Genomic DNA, 9454 nt, shown 5'->3' with positions numbered 1-9454 from the left:
GTTCCTCGTATAAAGAAAAGCCAACGAGGGTTAGTCCTTGGGTTGGTCTCATTTTTTTGTATTTTCCTTCTCATCTGGGGTCTATTTGTCATTTGCTTTTTTCGAAAAGGAGCGCTTTATTATTTAAAAGGTTTAAGCATTGCGCCCGGCCTCTGCATAACTATAATACACACGTCAAACAAATTCTCTCACACAAACGAAAATTAAGAAGACAAAATACAAAGAAACATGTAGAGTCTGTATAACGCCTAAAGCGAAGGTGGGCAAATCCTAAGATCATGCTGCCACCCATGTTGGGTAAAAGTATCCCTCGTTGTATCCTTCCAAATCGTGTACACACCTCCGTAAACAGGTCTCGATTCTCCACACGTTGTAGAGAGGACCATAAACGAAGAGTTCCGGTACATATGTAGATAACCTGCATCAGAGAAGTACTTCTATCGTTAAACACCTTATCATTTATAAATAGTCAAAGCGATCAAATAATGGCAAGCGCTCCCACCCTAAGAATAGTTCTGAACCTGTAATCTCTCCCATGTAACCAGTTGCCAAATATTAGCAACATTACAAGGAGGATACAAGTTAGAAGCTATCTGGATGACTGACCATATAGAACGAGCCAATTTGCATTTGATGAATAAATGTTGTATTGTCTCATCACGGTGACAAAAGACACATTGCGGACTTTCATGCCAATTCCTATTTATAAGGTTATATTTAGTAAGAATGACTCGCGACGAAGATACCATGCAAAGATTTTATTCTTTAGAGGCATCTTCATCTTCCAGATCTTCTTGTTATTACCAACTGGCACATCAGACTGGATTAATGCTCTATAGATAGACTCCACTGAGAATTATCCATTCTCATGTAGCTTATATCGAAATACATCAGACCCATGTGAGAATTGCACCGTGGATAACTGCTGGAACCAGATGTTCCATGATTGAAGTCTGGGTCCAATTAAATCTCTTCTGAACGTCATATTTAGCAGAAATGATTCCATTACCGTGGCGATAGTATCACCCTTGTGATGCACAATATTGTATAGAGCCGGATATATTTCTCGGAGTGTGGCATTTCCTAGCCACTTGTCCTGCAAAAATATAATTTCTGAGCCATCCTTAATTGAGAAGGATCCATAGGAGAAGAAATATTTCTTCGTAGCCATCAGACCTGCCCAGAAGTGAGAATCCCTAGGCTTCCAGTATACTTGAGATACCGCCTTGGAACCCACATATTTCCTTCTCAGGAGGGTTTGCCATACACCATCTTCCGTCAGTAATTTTACCAACCATTTGCCGAGGTGGGCCCTATTCTTAACCTCAAGGTCATGAATGCCCAACCCGCCTTGGTCTTTGGGATGGCAAACCACACTCCATTTAGCCCGTCGATATTTCTTTTTCTCGCTATCTCCTTGCCAAAAGAATCTTGATCGGAAATAATCCAATCTATGTAAAACTCCTTTCGGCAATTGAAAGAAGGAAATCATATATAGTACCATGTTACTTAGTACAGAATATATGAGGACCAATCTTCCACCCAGAGACAACAATTTACCTTTCTAACTGCTAAGTCTTTTTTGTAGTCTCTCCTCGACGTGTTTCCATTCAACATTTGTGAGTCGCTGATAATGTATCAGTATCCCCAAATATGTGATCGGAAACTGGCCCAACCCGCATCCGAATAGTTCGGCGTATAGGTGGGAGATGTCTTGCGCCTCGCCAAAACAAAAAAAATTCACTTTTGTGAAAATTAGTCTTAAAACCTAAGAGTTGCTCGAATGCGGATAAAATTAATTTCAGATTTCTCGCTTTCTCGAGGTCGTGATCCATGAAGAGAATCGTATCATCGGCATATTGAAGTATAGAGAGACCACCATCAACTAGATGATTTACTACCTGATCAAATTGGCCATCAACCTTGGCACGCTCAATCATGACCGCTAGCATATCCGCCACTATATTGAATAGCATGGGCGATAAGGGGTCACCTTGTCGCAACCCCTTTTTCATTTGAAAATAGTGTGCAATGTCATCATTTACCTTAATGGAAACACTACCTCCAGAAACGAAGCTATGGATCATAACATACCACTCTGCAGAAAATCCTTTCATTCTGAAAGTCTGTTGAAGAAATGGCCATTTAACTTTGTCATTTGCTACATAGTTTCTGGTAGGTGGGACTAGCTTGAAATTTATCTTTCACCGTGTTGATGAGATTATGGAGTGTACTTCATGCACGCACCAATATAAAGGTATATAGGCTACATATGGATGGCGCTTCATTAAGGACAGTATAACCGAGCCTAAACGGAGCCCTCTCACGCACTTAGCAATTTTGGCCGTCAGATTTTAGTTATCGATCATCTGTGGCCGTCCGATTGCTAAGGAATCTCGTGGTTTCCAGCTAAGTGGGCTGGCTGTCCTGTGAGCAGCTACTCCGGTGGCCGAATCATAGCATTCTGGTTCATTGGGCCCAGCACCCGCAAGAAGCCCACGTAGTCCTCTATTTCATTTGAAGCAGTGCCTTGCGATATCCCGAAAAGAAAAAAAATGCCACGCCTCGTGAACCCTAATGGAGGAGACGATGATGGCTGATGGCGTGGCGGCGGCGCCTTCCCCGACGACAACGGCGAGCCACCACGTTCTCGGCCATCTGGATAAGATATGGCGAACCATCACGTTCCCGGCGATCTGGATGAGCACCATGGTAGCGGCGCTTCCCCCTCCCCCGATCTTGAACTCAAGCGGCAGAGTCCACCATGACTTGCGGCGCTGCTGGTAGAACCGGGGTCCCCAGGCGAGGAAGAGGGCCGTCATGCTTCCACCCTCCCTTCACTTCTGTTGTTTTGTCTGCAGGTATCGTATGATTTCGTTGCCATCCATCGCACTCAGATGCTCTCAGATCCGTTAATCTCTTCTGGGGAAAAGAGAAGAAAGCGTGAAGGTTGATCTCTAATATTTGAACATATGGCTTTTGGTCAAATGATCTTCTGTATGTCTTTCACGCCAGAAAAGCGAAGGCCGACCACTCTTCACTTCAACTGCAGCATCCATGGATCCTAGATAGATTAGCATGTCTCCTGGTGATTCCTTTTGCTCCTTCCTTTCACGTGGATCAAGTACATCTTAGGCTCTTCTCCCCATATTTTGTTATTTCTGACCAGTATATTAGGCAAATATGCAAAAGCCCTTCGGATGAAACAAATCGTGCACTGGAAAGTGATTGCCCACGTGCCACCACAAACCTAATTATGGACAACATCATAGAGACAGATGACGCAAAGTACATGATTACAGGCTTGCTACAACTTCACAAACAGCTTCCTTGAAAGATTCCTAAGAAATATCGTTATGTTAGGTGAAGCAAATGAACCACATTAATTGTCAGTTTCCTACAAATCAAAATATCAGAATCAGCTGTTTCAGTGGAGTAATCAAAAATCGTTTTAGTCCAGTACACCGAGCCTATATTCCAGCAACAAAACAAGTAAAAATACTTGCAGGGCTACAAAGCTTGCACACGCAGTTTTGTTGGATTCCACTGTTGGCATTTTTACAATGGATTCAGGGCATTTGAGTGCATATGGAATATAAAATTTGGTACTATATAATGTGTGCGTTCAAATTATATATCTCCTTTCAATGTGCTAACAATCTGCTTCATGATAATTTTCCAAGAGATGAACTCAAATGCGCATTATCTGCTGACATAAGGTGACACCTCTTGGTAGGGGGTTACTTGTCACCGTCAGCTTTCTTCGTAGTACAGTTTGGGTATATGGTAATAATAACTTGCCATGTGCTATTACGCTAATAAATAATTTCTCATTTTGCATTGGTTATGCTTTCTTGGTCGCCACCTCAATTTGAGAGATGCATCGTCACAAATTGGCATTAATATTTTCTCGTACAAATTTGCACTCCTCCAGCTCCACATTTATTGTCACTTTTGTCGGTTTTGCAGTCCATTTACTTCTAAACACGGTAATCTCTCAAGACGGAACGAATGCGAGTATGGCAGGTTGTGTCCGAACTTTGTACGACAGAGGATTGAATGGTATTGTCCAGTTCTGCTCTACGCACAGACGGCTTAATGTGATGTGTTGTACACTTGACTAATGAATTTGCCATGTGTATAACATTATTCCTCTCAAAATTCATGTCTTTGGTTTATACCGTAATATGACAGCTGCCTCAAAGAAACCATGCAAGAGTTTGTGAGTTTATACTATTTGGCTACAAATATTACATGAATGCCAGCTATGTCAACATCAAGGTTAGCTACTCTCCTTCCTGTAACATGAATTCTTATTGCAAAATTTACATCTATGTCCAGAAATTTATTGTTCATTCATTTTGGTTAATTATCTTCAAGTCTGCTGCAAACAAACATAAAATTCTGATTGTTTTTTTTATCATGAATTCAATACTGAAATATACGTATTGTATGTGATGACCCCTATGGTAGTTCAGTCTACTCATGGAGTCATGGTAAATATTTTACCATAAGCTTCAGCAGCTCATTTTGGTGATCTTCAAATCTGCTCCAAACAAACATAAAATGCTAATTATTTTTTTAGCATGAATTCAAACTGAAAGATACTTATTGTATGTGATGACCCTGTGTGGTAGTTAAGTCTACTCATGGAGTCATGGTAAATATTTTACCATAAGCTTCAGCAGCTACCCTAATTATAACCATTATTTATGTTTTCATATATTCCTTGGCCTCACTTGTGTAAGACCGATATTTTTGGTCAATAAGCAATAAATCAGTGTACACAAGAATTGACCGAACAATTGAATGTGTCTAGTATGCTAATTTGAGTCATTTCCAGGTTATGTGTATGATAGTAAATTGCAATGCAATTCTCTGTGATGTGTTGTTAGATGCGGTGTTGAAAATTTGCAAATATGTAAATACTAAATTTCCTCTCTGTCTTTAAGATTGTCTATTGCAGAATATGTGGTCAAATCGTCATCCCCACTCTATTCAGAAGTTTGCAGTCATCGAGTTCGTTGATGTAAGGCAGGCTAGAGTTTACGTAGTGTTGTCGATTTCCCTATTTCTGAAATAACAATGGTAATTTCAGGCTTAGTCAACAATATGTCAGAAGTAGCACTTAGATGGTGTAGCAATACTTGCTCAAAGAGCCATATTTTCAAGTGACAAGCACACATATGGAAGGAAGTCAAGCACAAATAAGGAAGGAACAAAAGATCCACATACTCTGTAGACATGTTTTGAAGGTACAATCACAGGTCACGGAAGTAGTGCTATTGGTGGTTGCAAAATCCATGTGATGTTGATCAAAGCTTTTCAATCTTCTTGCTCTATATGTCTAATCATACGCTGGCAAACTGATAGATGTTTGCTAGATTAACATTTTTTTATTTGTGCCTGCCTATGTATGTGCAAAAATGATGATAGTGTGGAAATGTGAGAACAAGAGCTTGATATGAGATAATCCTCACTCATACTATAGTTCATTTATGAGAACGTAAATTCAGCTTTTTTACTTTGTTCCTGTCGACATATGCTATCTCATAAGCATGCCTGCAAAATTGAGATGGAAAAAATATGGCTTCAACGAAAATAGAATTATCTACCAACTCAACAATCAATTTTCTATATATTTGGAAAACTTCATGTCCTTATATTGTCAAAATGGACGGGCGCAGCAACGTGCGCCTCTAATGATCTAGTTTGATAGGTACAACGACTCTGCAAGAGTGATCTTGTGACTACAATGGTCATATTGGTCATATTGGCAATTATTATGATGATTGTGTCAGTGTGATGTCTCTGATGGAGTTGTTCTAAGTTGGCTCACTTAGAGCGCCCATCTATGCACATGCTCAGCTCATTCTATAAAAGAAAAACCTATAGATATGCATTGGGTGCACTCCATTCTTTCGAACCATTCATATTTTTTTTGAACCACGGGTGCACTCCATTCTTATAGCATCGGCAAGGCATTAGACACAATGATGACTGGCGCCATCGTGTTTCCACCTTTCCAACTGCTGGCATGTACATATGAATGTCACACGCATGCTTATTCTTCTTTTCTTCTTCTCCATCTACAGCTTTGGACTATTGGCAAAATAAAAGAAAAGAGAATACAATTCTTGACTCTTGGCGAAAATAAGTTTTTTAGTGGAGTTTACAACCATCTCTGCCAAGAGGTGCTTGTTGACCCTGGTCTCCGACGAAAAGACCAGGGACAACAAGCTCCTCCTGGTGGCCTGAGATATTGAATTCATGCACCGACCAACTCATCCAAAAGTCCGAACTATGGGAGAGGGCCGGACATTATACTGCAACACTCCCCCTCACGTCTAGACTATTTTATTTCTTAGACGTGGGATCGATGTAGGCTGCAGAATCGTTTTATTTAATACTCCCTCCGTTCCTAAATATAAGGTGTATTAGTTTTTCAAAAAGTCAACTGTTGTCTATGTTTGACCAACTTTACAGCAAAATATATAAAGATTTATAATACTAAATATATAAAATGTAAAAATATAGTTCATGATGAATCTAGTGATAATGATTTGGTATTCTAGATATTGATATTTTTGTCTATGAACTTGGTCAAACTTAGAGAAGTTTGACTTTTTTTAAAAATAATACACCTTATATTGAGGAACGAAGGGAGTACTGCGTTGGCAGGATCTTGACCTCAAGACCTCTTGGCTCGGATACCATATTTTTTTTATTTTTTTTGTATGTGTTTGCTCCTTTTTAATAATATCGGCAACAAATTGCGAGTTACTCCAAAAAAAAAAGTAGCACATCACACACCATAACACCACAGCCGGTGATTGATTGGGTTGATTTTTACTATCAAAATATAGAACACTCACATATTCAAATCAGCCAAAGCTGCAAATAACTAGCAGAATATACAGTTATATAGTTTCTTCTCAATGTATAACTTAAATAATATAAGCAAATGGGTAGCGCATCACACACCACCGCCCGAAATTAGTAAGCGCCTAGATGGTACAACATATTTCGCCGTCCTTCGCTGGCCATCAAAGTCTTCATCAGTATTGTTAGACTATGTATAGCTTCTGTACTTATGTACGTATTGTAACACAACCATTATATATAATGAGATAAGCCACCCCTAGAGGGTTGTGCTGGTTCCCCAAAACTTATTGTCTTACATGGTATCACGCTAGGTTACGATTGCTTCCGCTTCTAAACCCTAATACCCGCACCGCCGCCACAGCCGCCGCCGCCTTCACCGCAGCCGCCGCGCCACCGATCGCGCCGCCGCCATGTTGAGCGCCGCCACCACCGGTTCCACTGCTGCGGGCTTCCTCCCGGCCTCTCTTGCGGCTCTCCTCAACCTCCCGCTCGATGCCGTCTCCGTTCCGGCTCCGATCGGGACAAGGAGCATCGGCTCCGTCTTCTCCACGCCGCCGGCGCCCTCGCTTGGGCGTGACCTCGTAGTCCACACCGCGGCGCCGCCGTCCGCTGCGGACTCCGCAGGCGTCGTCCCGCCGCTCCTGCCGCAAGCGGATCACACCGCCCCGCTGGCGGGGTTGGCGGCGTCCGCCCCGGCCGTGGGCCTTGCGGCGTCCGAACCGGCCGCGAGCTTTGCAGCGCCCGCCCTGGCTGCGGTCCCGCCTCCTCCCGCATCGGCTTCGGTGCCTCTGGCTGCCTCCATGGTGTTTGCACCCCAGGCAGCCTCCTCGATGGGATCGTCTTCGCCGCCGCCGTTTCACTTCGGTCATCTCGTCACCATCAAGCTCTCCGCCGACAACTACATCTTCTGGCGTGCGCAGGTTCTCCCGCTCTTGGGGAGTCACTACCTGCTAGGCTACGTCGACGGATCGCTTCCCTGCCCACCCGCGCTGGTAGACAGCGTGCACGGTCCGGTCTACAATCCGGCCCATCGCGTCTGGACGGGGCAGGACCAGGCGAACCTCTCCTCCATCCAGGGGTCGCTCTCGCCGGCTGTTGCCGGCCTTGTTGTCTTCGTGAAGACGTCTCATGAGGCCTGGACCATCCTTGAGCGCACCTTTGCAGCGCAGTCCCAGGCTCGTGTCTCTGCACTCCGTCGTCAGCTTGGAGAGTGTCAGAAGCTTGACTCCACTGCCACTGAGTTCTACAACAAGGTCAAGGGCCTCGCCGACACATTGGCCTCCATTGGACAGCCCCTCACCGACTCCGAGTTCAACTCGTTTATTGTCAATGGTCTTGATGAGGAGTATGATGCCTTAGTCGAGATCATCAACGAGCGGGGCAACTCGACACCCATGCTGGCACACGAGGTTTTCTCTCGGCTCCTTCTCACTGAGCAACGGGTCGAGACTCGCCGCACCAGGGGCACTGGCTCCCTCTCGGCCAACGCCGCCACCAAGGGTGGTCGCTCTTCTTCATCACCCCGGTCTCCCTTGGGGCTGCCACCGTCGCCCGCCTCGGCCCCCCCACCTACTGCGACCTTACCGGGGGCTGGCGGTCCACGTGTGTGTCAGCTTTGTGGCCGCGATGGGCACTGGGCCTCCAAGTGTCATAAGCGCTTCCAGCGAAGCTTCCTTGGTCTTGGCAATGACGGCAAAGATACACGCAACAATGCCCGTCAGGTCGCCATGGCTGATCGTCCCGCGCCGCAGAAGCAACAGGGACACACTCAGTCCTACTCCATTGATCCACACTGGTACATGGACTCTGGGGCGACAGAGCATCTGACCAGCGAGATGGGGAAGCTTCACACTCGTGAACCCTATCATGGCTCCGACAAGATCCACACCGCCAATGGAGCAGGTATGCACATCTCTCATATTGGTCAAGCATCTCTTCTCACTAGACATGCCAATAGGAGTCTTCAGCTTCGCAATGTTCTTCGAGTTCCATCTGTGACCCGTAATCTTCTTTCAGTTCCTAAACTCACACGTGATAATAATGTGCTTTGTGAATTTCACCCTTTTGATCTTTTTATTAAGGATCGGGGCACGAGGGACATTCTTCTTAGTGGGCGGTTGTGCCAGGGCCTCTACCGTCTGGAGCATCCTGGCGTCGCTCGTGTTTTCAGTGGAGTTCGGGTCTCTCCGTCACAGTGGCATGCTCGTCTTGGTCACCCGGCCACACCTATTGTCCGTCATATTTTGCGTCGTCATGAGCTTCCTAGTTTGTCTAGTCATAAAGATGTAGCAGTGTGTGATGCTTGTCAGCAGGGGAAGAGTCATCAACTTCCTTTTTCGGAGTCCAGTCGTGAGGTGAAACATCCTTTAGAACTTGTGTTTTCACATGTATGGGGTCCGCTCAGACTTCTGTCAGTGGTCATAATTACTATATCAGTTTCGTTGATGCTTATAGTCGCTTTACCTGGCTTTACCTTATTAAACGCAAATCTGATGTGTTTGATATTTTTGTTCACTTTCAAAAACATGTTGAACGTCTTCTCAAGCACAAAATTGTTCATGTCCAGTCG

At 44.3% G+C, this 9454-nt stretch overlaps 1 long non-coding RNA gene across 2 annotated transcripts; it reads left to right on the top strand.

Moving 5' to 3' along the window:
* Window positions 1–2495: 2495 nt before the first annotated feature.
* Window positions 2496–5541, top strand: LOC123066533 (uncharacterized). 2 transcript variants are annotated; one of them, XR_006431368.1, is made up of 4 exons: window positions 2496–3088; window positions 3970–4281; window positions 4953–5029; window positions 5099–5541. It is a non-coding gene; the product is annotated as an uncharacterized lncRNA (long non-coding RNA). The 2 variants fall into 2 exon arrangements; XR_006431367.1 differs by having other exon boundaries at window positions 2496–4281.
* The last annotated feature ends 3913 nt before the right edge of the window (window positions 5542–9454 follow it).

Source organism: Triticum aestivum, chromosome 3B (genome assembly GCF_018294505.1).
Source record: "Triticum aestivum cultivar Chinese Spring chromosome 3B, IWGSC CS RefSeq v2.1, whole genome shotgun sequence".
Classification (NCBI taxonomy): domain Eukaryota; kingdom Viridiplantae; phylum Streptophyta; class Magnoliopsida; order Poales; family Poaceae; genus Triticum; species Triticum aestivum.
Note: the sequence above shows the minus strand (reverse complement) of the source record. Positions and strands in the feature narration are given on the sequence as shown.